Raw genomic sequence first — 13348 nt, 5'->3', positions numbered from 1 at the left:
TTTCTTTCCTTCCTTCCTTCCTTCCTTCCTTCCTTCCTTCCTTCCTTCCTTCCTTCCTTCCTTCCTTTCTTTCCATATGTAGCCTCCTGAACTCCCACTGGTTTCAAGGGAAAAGAGAGAACTAAAAGACCACTCAAAGTTTATCACATCATTCTGAAATGTGAAATCTTTTCAGTATTGGTCCACCACATAATTGGAAAGAACCATGAAGTTCTTCATTCCCAAAAGCCTAAAACAAGTTACTGTGTCCTTGCAGACTCCAGAAATTTTCCATGGGAGCTCTGGGTACATGTTCCTTGAAATGAGTCCTATCAATCAATCAATCAATAAACATTTATTAAGCACATACACATGCCTGTAAAACAAGACTACTATAAATCCATGCTACTAACTACAATAGTATTTGTTGGATTTTTATTGCAATGAGAGCATCTGCTCACAGAAATGAAGCAGGATGGTTTTCTCGGGATGGGCTACTGCTGGCTTTCTCATTTTTCATTCTTTCCCCTCATTTTTTTCAACTATAAGAGTGAAAGGAAATAAATCCCTCAATGTGTAGTTAAATAAAGAAGTAATCTTTCTCCACCTTTGATAAGATTTAATATAGTAATTCCTCTCAATAATACTTTCAGAGATCTAAATTATTATATTTTTGCTTTGATTCAATTTTATAAACATTTGACTAGTGCCTTCTAAGTGTAAGGAACTGTGGTAAGTACTAGAGACATGAGAACAAATTGAGATAGTTTGTGCCCTCAGAAAGATTTTACATCCTACCAGGGGAGTATAACATGTACACAGCTGAGTAAATAGAAGGTCATTTGAGGAGAGAAGGAGTACAAAGAGTTTGTTGCATTGATATCAGGAGTACAAGGCATTCATTGTTTATTTGATGGGTCTTAGTCACAGAATATGTGTTCTTTTCAGATAACAAACTTTCAGTGGATAGAGTAAGTTTGGAATTAGGAAGACTGGGCTTCATGAGTTCTAATCCAGCCTAAGATACATATTAGTTGTGTGACTTTGGACAAATCATTTAACCTTGTTTGCCTCAGTTTCTTCATCTGTAAAATGAGCTAGAAAAGGAAATGGCAAAACTCTCCAGGATCTTTGCCAAAAAGTCCCCCAAACAAACAAACAAACAAACAAACAAAAACAAACCAAAAAACTCCAAATGGGGTCACAAAGAGTTGAATATGATTGAAAACAACTGAAAAAATAATCTATGTATTAGAGGAATTAAAAATACAAAGAAGACATGTCCCATTTTAACAAGATTTATTGAATGACACAAACATCAGATTTTTACCTAAAAAAGACTTTGAGAGACCATGTGGTCTAGCCCCTTGCCTTTAGGAAAGTCAGGTATGATTGCCTTTGTTTAACAGATGAAGTAATTGTGTTTCATGGGGGCAAATTAATGATTTGATCAAAGTTGTCCATTTATTAAGTTATGCAGCTGAGAACTAGGCATCCTGTCTCCTACTTCCAATTGCTGCTATCATACTGAGTTTTATGGAAATGGAGGAAGGATTAAAATTTCATTCTAAAAGTTATCATGGCCCAGAAATGACTCTCATATGTCAGAGCATATACTTCTGATTGGTCTTACCAAATTGGAAAATTCATTTGGCAGCTATGTGGCAGCAGACTTTTGGAATTCAAGTCAGGAAATCTGATGCCAAGTTTATCCATTGCATCCCAAGCCATCTCCAGTCACCTAGACTTCTGTCTTGCCTCTGAACTTTGATGACTCTAAAAGAGAGAATGAGGCTGATGACTTTGTGCCACCCTGCCTCACTTAAATCCAATTAATGCAGGAGCCAAGACATCACACTGGATGTCATCAGTCCTCTTCAAAATAAAGGATCAACAACAACAAAAGATAACCTCATAGGCTTACTAGCAATGTAACCTTGGGCAAGTTACTTCGACTCCTTCAGCCTCAGTTTCCTCATCTGTAAAATAGAATAATAATAGCACCTGCCTCCCAGAGTTGTTAAGGATCAAATAAATTAACAAATGTAAATTGCTTTGTAAACCTTAAAATGCTATGTAATTTTCATTGTTATTATTGCCATCATCATCATCAATACTATTACTTGTGAGTCAGGTGACAAACTATGTCTGTCATCTGATGACCAGCCTATTTATATAAAAAGAAGCTAATCACCATCATTCAATACAATTAGTAAGTGTTTATTAATTCCTATTATGTGCTAGGCATCATGCTAGGTACAAGGAATACAAAAGTGAAGCATTTCCTGTCCTTAAGGAATTTATGTTCTACTTGGGGAGAGAGGAGGGAAGAACAACATGTATTTGGATAATGATAGCTAATAAGTAAGATTTATATAGCACTTTAAGGTTTACAAAATTCTTTACATGTGTCATCCCTCTTAGTCTTTGCAACAACTCCAGAAAGTAAGTGCTATTATCACCCCCATTTTAAAGATGGAGAAACTGAGGCTGACAGCAATTAAATGATTTGTCCAGTGTCATATAGCTAGTATTTGAGGCCATATTTCACCTCAGGTCTTCTGACTCTGAGAATAACACTATATACTACAGTATAAATTATGTACATGGCATTTACTAGATTTACTCTGGTCCTCTATGGACTATACCATAGAAAAAGCATGTATATGCATATAAAGATGCATATATGTATCTTTTAGTAATGGAAGTCAATTCATTTTCTATAACTTGTAGTTATACTACAATTCATTTTCTTTAACTTTTCATAAAAGCCTTGTTTAGGTTCAATTTAAATGAGGTCAAGGTTGAATGACTTGCCCAGGGTCACACAGCCAGTATGTGTTGGAGGAGAACTGGAGAACTTGAATCTAGATCTTCCTGACTCCAAAGTCACCTCTTTCCTTCTTTCTTTCTTTCTTTCTTTCTTTCTTTCTTTCTTTCTTTCTTTCTTTCTTTCTTTCTTTCTTTCTTTCTTTCTTTCTTTCTTTCTTTCTTTCTTTCTCTCTTCATTTCTCTGTTTCTTTCTTTGTTTCTTTCTCTTTCTTTGTTTCTTTCTTTATCTCTTTGTTTCTTTGTTTATTTCCTTCTTTCCTTCCTTTGTTTATTCTTTCCTTCCTTCCTTTTTTCCTTCTCTTCCTTCCTTTCTTTACATAAATGTAGCCCATCCCTCCACCTCTACCCCCAGTTTTTTTTAATGATGAGAAATAAGAGAGAGAAAGAAAGAGAGAGAGAAAGGAAGGAGAAAAGAAAGAAAGAGAGAGAGAAAGAAAGAGAGAAAGAGAGAGAAAGAGAGAAGGAAAGAGAAAGAAAGAAAGAAAGAAAGAGAAAGACAGAAAGAAAGAAAGAAAGAAAGAAAGAAAGAAAGAAAGAAAGAAAGAAAGAAAGAAAGGAAGGAAGGAAGGAAGGAAGGAAGGAAGGAAGGAAGGAAGAAAGAAAGAAAGAAAAATAAAGAAGAAAAGAGGGGAAAGCCAGAGTACTGGATTTGGAATCAAGTTCACATTCTTTGCCAAATATAAAATCTGTTACCTACTACCTGTGTGACCTTGAAAGGTGTTGCAGGGGATGTATGGGGAGAATTAGAGTTACTTCCTCTCCCTGAATATCATTTTCCTTTTCTGCTTCTCTTCCAATGAGAAAGCTGAGCTAGAGGATTTCACTAGTTTATGGGGTAGAATATCTATATTATCTCACATAAGCTAGGCTAAATTTTCCCTAAAAAGGCAAGGAAATAATCTTCTTCATTTAATTCCAGGGGATTAAGACTCCATTAGAGCTTCCCAGTGGCCTTGGGGCTTCTCTGGCTGGACAGACCCCTTGTTGCCTTTCATATGCGTCCATACACTCTCTTGACTAGATGGGCATTCCTATGGAAGTGAAAGGAATTGTGCCCAATTGAATCAACTCTACCTTTGCAGAATCTTTTTCGTGCTAAGGTTAAGTAATCTTCTTTTGCAGTATATTAAGTGGTCTTTAAGTAACTTCATTTTGTCCTCATTTCAAACTTGAATTGTCATCTGACTTGAGTTAGTCTTGACCCAGAACAGTCTCTAAATTCCATTGTTAGGTTTTTCAAATTCCATTGTCTTTTATAAATAAACAATAAATCATCAAGCATTTATTAACAGACAACTAAGTAAATATCTGGCACTGTGCTAGGCTCTGGAGATGCAAAGAATAAAATTAAACATTGTCTACCTCCCACAAATATCTATTATTTTTGAAAATAGATTTTATTGCTTTTTTTGTTTTTATGTAACCTAGATTTCCCCCTATGTTCCTTCCCCACCTCTTCATCCTAGAGCCATCTTTTATAACAAAGCTTTTTGTTAAGAAAGAAAAAAAGGAAGAAGCAAAAAGTCTATAAAACACAATGTTTTACACTTGTGGATCCTGACTTCACAACATTTTGGAAGGAGGGAGGAATTATATTGTACACATAAAAATGTATACAAACTCAATACAAATTAGTTTTCAGAGGAGACCTCAGCAGCCAGGGTGAGGGGAGGAATCAGGGACAGCTTCCTATAGGAGATGGCATTTGAACTGAACTTTAAGGAAAATAATTGTGGCCCATTTTGGAATGGGACTGTTGAGGACAAAGAGTTGAGAGAACTGTGGAGGAAATTCCAGTGGAAAACAGCATATGAGTTCCAAGATCAGAGGATTCCATATGGGAAAGTCTGAGTTCTGAATAATAGGAAGATGGAGTGTGGCTCAGTGACGTAAAAAGACAGCTTGGAGAATCAATCATGCGTGGATATTTTCAGTCCCAGCAACAGAGAGGAAACCTCCTGTGGGGAGACCATCTGTTCAGGGTTCTAGGACTAACTGATTGTGCTCAATCAGGCTAGACACTGCTCCAGGTGAGAACTGTTTTGTTTGGTCCCAGAGGGCTGAACCAATATAAGGAGAAGTGGCAGAGAGGCATATTTAAGCTGAATGTCAGGAAAACCTACCCCCAAATAAATCCAAAAGTGGAATGGACCACCTCAGGAGGTAGATAATTCTAGCAAGGACCCAAAGGCTACATGTGAATATTACAAAATCATTTCTGCTTTTAGTATGAACTGAACTAGTTAGCTGCTGAAGAATCTTTCTATTGTGAGAATCAGTGATCTTCTGATTCAGTTGTCTTTGTAAGGTGCATATGTCCCAAAATGATGCCATTAGGCCTGGATTTTTTCACTAAAGACCCATGGGTAAGCAATGTTCCTCTCTGCCCTTAGCCCTCTTTTTAACCTACTGTGATATTCTCCCAGACTTTGGGCTTAGAAACTTTTAATAGATTTAGGCAAGATTCTTCCTAGCTCTCCTCCTTTCCCTATCCTCACCTCATTTTTATTCCTTTCATTTTTCTTTAATAAATACAATTATATTGAAAGAGAAAAGAAAGTGAGAGCAAAGAGTTGGCTTTATGCTGAGGGTCGATTGATGCTTTTAAAAAATCCCATCATTATTTTTGATTCACATCTTCTGAGGACAGACATGATGGTTCTTCAGCGTGAGGGGGAAAGAAGAGCAAAGAGAGTGGAAAAATCTTTGTTGTTCTATTGATCTGTTTTAATTGCACTCTTTCATCTTAGAGATAACAGTAAGCACAGTGCTGAAGGAGTGTCTCAATGGGCAAACACACAGAATGTTGGAGACAGAAGGAACCTTACAGAACATCAAGTCCCAACCTTAGGTTTTACAGATGAGGAAACCAGAGGCTAAGTAAGGTGGGCTGAGGTGCCCACCTGCCCATGGGGACACCGCTAGTGAATTTCCCAGCTGGGACATAAACTCAGGACTTCTGAGGCTAGGGTCAATTCTCTTTCTAGACACTATACTATTACTACCTATCTTGCCTCTCCAGTTAGTTATCACCTGGAAGAAAAAAACAAACCTAAACTATTAGTTCTTGGACATATTTGAATCTGTCCCTTTTGTCTTGAAATTCAAGTGCTTTCAGTTACATGTAAGGTCAGTATTGTTTTTAAACAATGGTATCATAAGTCAAATATCTCTGATAAAGCTTTAATATATAAGATATATAAAGAATGAATATTTAAATACATACATATAAAAATGCATAAACACATATATATGAAAAAATATATAAACAAAACATGTGTAAGCATACATATACATAAATATAAATACATATACATGTAAATAAAACATATATATATATAAACACATACATTTGCATCAAAATATAAGTACATAAGACCAACAGTCATTCCCCAAAGTATAAGAAAAAACCATGCTCAAGAAAGGAATTGTAAACTATTATTTGCCAGAAGAAAAATTGTTCTAAATGTCTAATAATGAGGCATTTTATTATGCAAATTAAACAAGTCTGAGGCTTCAGTAAATTAATAAAATTGATAAAAGATGGAAAAAGCAAAGGCTGGAAGGACTACAGGAAGAAAAACAGACTAATATTTTGTCAATGGGTATACAATTTGGTCCATCCAACTTTTCTAAAAATAATAGTAAAAAAAAAGAAAGAAAAATTATAATTATATGGTGGGGGGCAGAGGGAATGACTAAAATGCCCAGACCATTTGACCCTGAGTTTCCCATTGCAAGGTACACATCCCAAGAAGGTTAGTGACAGAAAGAAATGTACCATATTTATTAAACTGTTCAATTGCAATGCTTTCTAAGATAAAAAAAGAAAGAAAGAAAGAAATACACATAGGTCTTATGATGGCCCTCTGAGAGAAGTAGGTAGTTTTATTAGCAGTAGCACTATAGGTAAGGGTCTTACCCACTCAGAGATTGTTCACTTATCTATAAAACAGGAGAAATATTACCTCCTTTTTCACCGGTGAAGTGAGAAAAAGATATGGGAGGATTTTGTCAAGTACTATACAAATGTACAATTTTATTTAGATTAGTCATGATTATTAATACAATTTCAACCAAGGATCAATTTAATTAAGTTTTTAAACGTTCATTATCAAGAAGTAGACCAACACATATTGATGCATTTTAGCCCAAGCAATGCTTGAATAACATCTACTAAAGTGACAATAGGTTGTAATTTATAATGATCAATGCACAAGTGAAATTCCAAATCTTTAGAAGAATTAGAGTATTAATAATATTTTTGTTATAGATAGCATTTTACTCAAAAGGTCAATAAGAATTTTTTAAGCACCTACTTTGTGCCAGGCACTGTACCAAGTACTGGAGATACAAAGAAAAATAAAAGATAGTCTCTGCCCTCAAGTATCTCACAGTCTAATGAAGGAAAGGACATTCAAACACCTATGTACAAACAAGATATAGAGCAGATAAATAGGAAGTAATCAAAAGAGAGAAGGTACTAGAATCAAGATGGATTGGGAAAGGCTTCTGTAGAAGATGGGATTTTAGTTAGAACTTGAAGGAAGCTGGAGAAGATGGAGATGAAGAGGGAGAGAACTAGGCATGAGGCACATGAAGGGAAAATGCCCAGAATAGAAAGATAAAGTAACTTATTCATGAAACAGCAAGGGGGCCAGTATCAAGAAAACTGGAAGATGGTGGGGCTAGATGATGAAGGGCTTTGAACACCAGAGAATGCCATATTTGGTCTTGGAAGAGATAAGGAGCTACTGGAGTTTATGGAGTATGGAGGGAATATGGTCATACATACATAGGAAAATCATTTTGGTTTCTAAATGGGAGAGAGTTTGGAGTGGGGAGAGATTTGTGGCAATCATATCAATTAAAAGGTTTAAATTTATTTATTTGTTTGTTATATTAAAACACTCAGGTAACTCCCTCCCTCTTTTCCCTTTCTTCTTAGGAGAATGCATCTTTTAACAAAAATATATATGTATATAAAACTATGTCTTACTTATTTCTATTTATCAGTTGTCGCTCTTCAAACAATATTTCTTTTGCTTATATGATGTTCTCCTGTTTATAATTATTTCATTCTTCATAATTTCATGTAGGTCTTTTCATGTTTTTACAAAATTTCCATGTTCAATATTTCTTATGGCACAGTTGTATTCCATCACATTTACATATTATGATATATTTAGCCATTTGCCAATTTATGGGCATCCCTTCAGTTTCCAGTTCTTTGCTGCCTCAAAGAGAGCTACTATAAATACTTTAAAATATATAGGTTCTTTTCCTTTTCCCCTGATCACCTTAGGCCAGTGATGGGCAAACTTTTTAAAGAGGGGGCCAAAGGAAAGGAAATGCTCATCTGTCAGTCTGTTTCTAAGGCAACTCTTTCCAAGTTTCATTGTATCCTATTCATTGTATTTGTCAGATTAGGAATAATGTCATGCAGCCAGATAGAACTTTTCAGGGGGCCGCATCTGGTCCGTGGCCATAGTTTGCCCATCACTACTTTAGGGACCAAACCTAATAGTGTTATTGTTGGGTCAAAATGTATACACAGTTTTATAACTTGGGGGCATAATTCCAGATTGCCTTCCAAAATGGTTGGAGCAGTTCACAGTTCCACCAATAGTGTATTAGTGTCCTCATTTTCCCATCACCCCTCAACATTTGTCATTTTGCCCTTTTATCATTTTATTCACACTGATAGGTGTGAGATGATATCTCAGAGTTGTTTTGATGTACATTTCTCTAATCAGTAATGATTGAGAGCATTTTCCTGTATTTATATACACATTACATTGATTTATTCATCCAAAAATGTCTAATCATATCTTCTGACCATTAAAAAATTGAGGAATGGCTCATATTTTTTATAAATTTGACAAAATTCTCATTGAGGAAAAAAAACCTTATAAACTTCAAAGGACAGCATGATTTGAACCTTAAAAATCATAATCCTATAGATTTCTCCAGAATGGCTTATTTGGTTTCTCTATTGGAATCTGAGACCAAACTAGGTACATTGAGGAAAAGGAACTTTAAGGAGCCCATCAAAGAGCTACCATATTGACTAAAAAGATCTTTATGAGTAATCTATGGAGGAAAGATTGGACTTTGAGCAAATAGAAGATAGGAGATATGCATTTTTCACATATGTTATGTGAGCTTGAGTCTATTTTCTTTTGGACTCTGTATGAACTGGTAAGGGAACAAGCCTCAGTCTTTCGCAGGGGGTGGTATTTGATAAATTTTAAATCATTGATCTACAGTTGCACATAAATTAAGGTATGACTAAAAAAAGAATTGGCACATAGAAAGAGGCGGCTAGGTGGTACAGTGGATAGAGCACTGGGCCTGGAGTCATAAAGACTTAAGTTTGACTTTAAAAGCTTCCTATTTATGTGATCCTGCACAAATCACTTAACCTCTGCCTCAGTTTCTTCATCTGTAAGATGGGGATTATAATAAAACCCAATTCCCAGAATTATTGTGAACATCAATGAGATAATTAAAAAATACTTAGCATACTACGTGGTATATAGTAAGCCCTTTATGAATGTGGGCTATCATTATTATTAAATTTATTGAAATAATGTTTTACTGTAAGAAAATGAAAATTATCTGAGGAAGTTGGAAAAACAGGAAAAGATTTATATGAACTGACACAGAACAAGGTAAGGAGAAATAAAACAATACACATCATGATACAGATAGAAATGACTAAAGATGAATAAATAAATAAAATAAAGACAATGTTTTGTAATTCTAGTGACTGAGTTTGATTCTTAAGAAGAAATATGAAAACACATCTCCATCACTTCTTTGAAGAACCAAAAACTTTATAGATACTTGGTTGTTAGTTTCACTAAACCACTTCTTTCTTCTTTCTTTTTTCCTTCTTATTTTAAGAGTTATCTCTCAGGGTGGGAAAGGGGGTGGGATGTATTGAGAAATAAGGTAACATGAAAATAAAAGGTATCAACATGATTATTTTTATAAACAAAAGAAAAGGTACCTCTATCTTTTCATTAATGAAGAAGAGGTTTACAAGTATTGAGTTATGTTCAGTGTCAGACATAGTCAATGTGTTGGCTGGTTTTGCTGAACTGTTTTAAAATCTTTGCTACTTGGGAAGTCTCACTGTGTAGGGAGAAATACATTTGGGAAAGAGCAAGGTACAAAAGGTAAAGTAATCGATACAAAATTCTAAAAGAAGCATGATAATAATCCACTCCAAAAGGGGCAACTTTATGTATATGTTCAACCAGAAAATAGAGATAACTAATTATATGAAAAAGAATGAATTCTCTTTAATTTGGAGCAAATTTACCCTACTCCCCATGACCAACAACACTGAAGACATTTTCTCGAGCACTATTTTCTGAACACTTTTTTTTTCAGAAGCTTCCTAAGAGGTGTTCTGGGCATTCTTTATAGAGAATTAGCAATCACAGTTCTGCCCTCTGAGAGCTTATAGTATTTTACTAGGTCTGTTAACAAGGATGAAAGTAAACTGAATTTTGCTTTATCACTCCATCACCTCTGCCCTACATAAGTTCTATGACTCAAAGTACAGTAAAAAAGAAGGAAAAGTTGGAAAAGCTAAGAAAAGGGGGTCTACCCAGTTGAGTAAGAATAGATAACTTACTACTCAAAAAAGAATTTATTAGCTCAGTGTCAACTTGTCAGATGGTCTCTAGGGTCTGTGCTTGGAACTTTGCCATTTAATATTTTTATCGATGAATTAAATAAAATCATAGCCAAACATGCTCACAAGAGTAGCAGGGAAAGTTAACACACCAGTTGACAGCATCAGAATCCCCCCAAAAAGATTAATTGGGCTGAATATAAGTTGAAATTCAATAAGGATTAATTTAAAGTTACAATGGAATTTTAAAATCTGTTTCAAAAGTGGAGGATGGGGGAGGCATCATCTGAATTCATTGGTCTGAAAAAGATCTGGAGGTGTTAGTGGGCTATAAACTCAATGTGAGTCAATAGCTTGATGTGGTAGCCAAAAATTCTAATGTAAACTTAGACTGCATTATGAGGGGAATAGTTTACAAGAATAAGGAGATAATATTGCTATACCTGGCTCTTAGACTAGACTTGGAGCATGGTATTACTCTGAGCACCATAGTTAGGAAGAATATTGATGTCAGAAAAAATCAAAAGAAAGCCAAAGAGGATAGTTCAGAGACTTGAATCCATATCATATGAGGATTGGTTGAAGGAACTAGACATATTAACTTGCATAAGAAGTTTCAAGGGGGACATGGTAGTAATATTCGAGTATTTTGAAGAGACCTCATGTAGAAAACGGCTGTTGCAGTCCCTTGAATTTTTGTAAGAAACCATGGATTCTAAAAGGTAAAAGTGAGAATGGAAAGCATTCTAGGAACAAAGGATAAGCCAAGGCAAACGCATAGATGTGGGATATTGGATGCTACTTTTGAGACACAATAAGGAAGTAAGTTTGCTTGGGCCATAGTTGTTGGAAAGAAATAATATGTGATAAGGCTGGAAGTATAGTTTGGAGCTAGGGTGTGAGGTGCTCTAAGTGCCCAATATTAATTTATATTTGGTGCTAGAGAAAAGGAATCCTCAAGTTTGTCCTGTGGGGGAAAAAAAAGTAGTTACTCCTGCTCTTTAGACAAAAACATGTTGCTGGCTGTGAAGGGAGAGATTTGATTCAAGGAGACCAATTAGAATGGCCCTGAGACAATCTAGTGTGTAAAGTGATTTTTATTTGCACATGAGCAGTTTAGCAGAAAAAAAATGCATTTGCGCTATGAATATGATAAGCCCAAACTGATTTCTATGATTTATGAAGATTCTGTTTGTTTTATTAGCATAAAAGAGTTTCATTCCCAGAGGATTTGTTCAATGAAGCATGGCTGTAGCTCCTAGACGTTTTATAGCTAGGATCCTAGCTCTAGAACTGGAAGAGACTTCCTCAGAGGTTGTCTGGTCAAATGTCTTTGTTTTACAGATGAGGAAACTGAAGTCCAGAATATTTAAAACCTAGTTTCCTTCAGATCTCAAATAAAATCTCACCTTCTCAAGAAGGCTTTTCAGATCTCCTTTAATGCTTGTCCCTTCCCTTTAAATCTCTAATTTATCCTCTATTCAATTATTTATCAATTCATTCATTTGTTTTTCTGTTCATTTATTTATTTATTTATTTATTTATTTATTTATTCATTTATTTGTTTATTTATTTGTTTGTTTGTTTGTTTGTTTATATTTATGCTTCTTTTTGTATAGGAAGCTGTTGGTAGCTCAGAGATTAGAGCACTGGGTGTGGAGTCAGGAAGGCTTAAGTGTAAATCCAGTGGCAGATACTCACTAGCTGTATGACTTGGCCAATTGACCTAATCTCTTTCTGCCCTAGTTTCTTCATGAGTAAAATAGGTAGGGATATAATAGTACCTACCACTCAAGATTATTAGGAGGTTCACATCTGTAGAGCAGTTAGCTCGACAATGCCCAGGACTTTATAGGCACTTAATAAATGTTGCTTCCCTTTTCCCTCCCACACAAGTAACTGTTTTCATGCTATCTCCACCATTAGTTCCTTGAGATTAGGAATATTTTTGTTCTTTGCCTTTCTTTGTGTGCTAGCATTTAAAATAATTCTAGGTAAACAATAGGCAATTATTTAATGCTTACTGACTTGCTCAAGATGCCATGTAGTAAACATTAAATGTGGAATTTTGAACTCAAGTTGTCTGACTTGTTTCTGTGCTCTTTCCCATTCTAACATTGGCTTTTTTCCCCCCCTAAAACCCTTACCTTCCCTCTTGGAGTCAATATTATGTATTGGCTCCAAGGCAGAAGAGTGGTAAGGGTAGGCAACGGGGGTCAAGTGACTTGCCCAGGGTCACACAGCTGGGAAGTGTCTGGGGCCATATTTGAACCCAGGACCTTCCTGTCTCTAGGCCTGGCTCTCAATCCAATGAGCTACCCAGCTGCCTGCCCTACCATAGGCTTTTTAAAAATAACATACTTCATTATTTCAAGGATATTTTCCGTATTCAATATTTTAATAATTCAGTTGGGGAGGAGCAAGTGGTCCTTCCCCAATGGTGGGTATCACCCTTTTTGTACCCTTATCAAATGTCGCTGCTGAAGTTGGGAAAAACAACAGCATCCCAGACTAAGTTTCTTCAGACTTCCTGGACCTCAGATGGCAGAAATGCAGTCAATTACTGGGTTTCCATTAATAGCCTTTCCTGCTTAGTAAGAACTGCCAGAGATTGATCTCCATATGAATTCTCTGAGAACTTAGAGATCATGTCCAGTCCACATCAGAAAAGGAATCAGAAGAGGATTTAAGGGAGAACTTAATATATTCCAGGAAAATTTCAGGACCAGGTTCAGATTTCAGAAGAGATGATTTTGAAAGAAACAATCTATTTCACACTTTTCACTGAGCTCATTAGTGATTTGTCAGAGTTAATGCGGCTGTTTTTCTCTATAACAGAGAATTTCAGATATGAGAGTCTGTCCATGCAGTATAGACACAGAGACATCT

Source organism: Gracilinanus agilis, chromosome 1 (assembly GCF_016433145.1).
Source record: "Gracilinanus agilis isolate LMUSP501 chromosome 1, AgileGrace, whole genome shotgun sequence".
Classification (NCBI taxonomy): Eukaryota; Metazoa; Chordata; class Mammalia; order Didelphimorphia; family Didelphidae; genus Gracilinanus; species Gracilinanus agilis.
The sequence above is the reverse complement of the archived record's forward strand: the minus strand, read 5'-3'. Positions refer to the sequence as shown.